Here is a 1,569-nt window from a genome sequence, read left to right as displayed (position 1 = left end):
ATTGCCATATCAGCTTCACTTCACAGTCTATTACATTGTAGATACAGGTTCAATATTCAACAAGCATTATAATAAATATAAGCATATTATAAAATTCTACTTTAAATTGAGACAAAAAAAAAAGAACTTTTGGTCAACTTTGACTTCATCTCACAATTTTGACTTTGTACCTCATACTTTTGACCTTTCACCTCATTATTATGACGTTAAAAATAACAATTTTTAACACATTTGTATATACAACTGTGTAAAAGATCATTTAAATGTACTTTTGATTTAATATATTTTTCCTGGGTAAATCGTACAAAATAAAACATCTAAGTTTGCCCTGAAATCATTGTCTCACGACAATAAAAACTGTCCTGACATTTGTTTTATAGATATGTTAGTACTACAATATTGATTTTTGGCCTATACAACCCTTTGTAAACAATTTGGTCATGTCTGGATTTAAAAGGGTACACGCATCTTTTTCCCAACAGGATTGATTTCATATAATTTGTTGTTTTGACATTCTTTCCATTTCTCTTATATATACTGGCAGATCAAGGGTTAGAGGTTCCAAATGTGGGATTTGGCATTCATTGAAACAATAGCTTTTTTTCTCTTTTCTGTTTTCTTCTCCAATTTGTGACGTCACAACCAGTATGAAACCACCCAACTGTCCGCACCCCAATTTAAATTCAAAGGAAAGATGCACATGACACTGGTTTTAGTGGAATCTGATGCATCACCACAAACCGAAGGAAACAAGGGACTGTAATGCTCAGTTTGGTTTATCTGCCTATTCATGACTCGTGCTCCACTGACACCACGGAATAACCCTACTGTATGTTACCTGAGCCCACCTTTACCAGGAAATTCACTTCTGCTGTTTCAGTTCCTATGAGAGGTATGGTGCACACTGTGGTGAACACTGCCCTCTGCTGGTTAACTGTCTATGAGTTATGAGCGCATGCAAGTGTAGAAAGATGTGAAAGAATGAAGTAATACAAAACCATCAATGCAGCGGAAATTCCTGTTTAACCTATCTGTGAAATGTCATTAAAGAGATACTATGGAAGCCCATTTCCGCAAGAGATGGAAAAAACATGCTTTAGTAAATCATAATTATGACAGTCAGAATGACAAATGTTGGAGTTATGAGATACTAAACTGAGAAAAAAAAAAAAAAAAAAAAAAACACGAAAAAAAGAAAACCCATTAAAAAATAGAAATTAAATGGAAAATATTGTACAAAATAGAGTGTTTTTGATTGAAATTGTCAATGTCTAGCAGTGTATTGCTTTTTTTTTTGGATTTAGTAATATTAAAGGAAAAAAAACTTTGAAGTAATCAAACTGAATCTTGATGAAAGATGTTGCTCAAATCATTTATTCAGGTCTGTAACGGCTGCAAAAACACAAACATTGTCAGAAGAGGAACCAAGTGTTGTAATATCAGGATCAAATTTGTGTCTTAATCACAAGTCTTGAAATCAGCTTGCAGTTTTTTTTTTAAACGGAAGAATAGTATGTTTAGTTGCCACACTCTTTTTAAACTGTAAAAAAGAAATTGCATATATATATA

The 1,569-nt window shown here is 32.6% G+C and overlaps 1 protein-coding gene across 1 annotated transcript in view; it reads right to left on the bottom strand.

The window, feature by feature from the left end:
• The window catches only part of LOC107669571 (mitochondrial import inner membrane translocase subunit Tim23-like), an 8,004-nt gene that overhangs the window by 4,581 nt on the left and 1,854 nt on the right, over positions 1–1,569 (bottom strand). The window lies entirely within an intron of this gene.

Source organism: Sinocyclocheilus anshuiensis, unplaced genomic scaffold, assembly GCF_001515605.1.
Source record: "Sinocyclocheilus anshuiensis isolate Anshui unplaced genomic scaffold, SAMN03320099.WGS_v1.1 scaffold460, whole genome shotgun sequence".
NCBI lineage: Eukaryota > Metazoa > Chordata > Actinopteri > Cypriniformes > Cyprinidae > Sinocyclocheilus > Sinocyclocheilus anshuiensis.
This window is presented reverse-complemented; position numbering and strand designations above follow the sequence as displayed.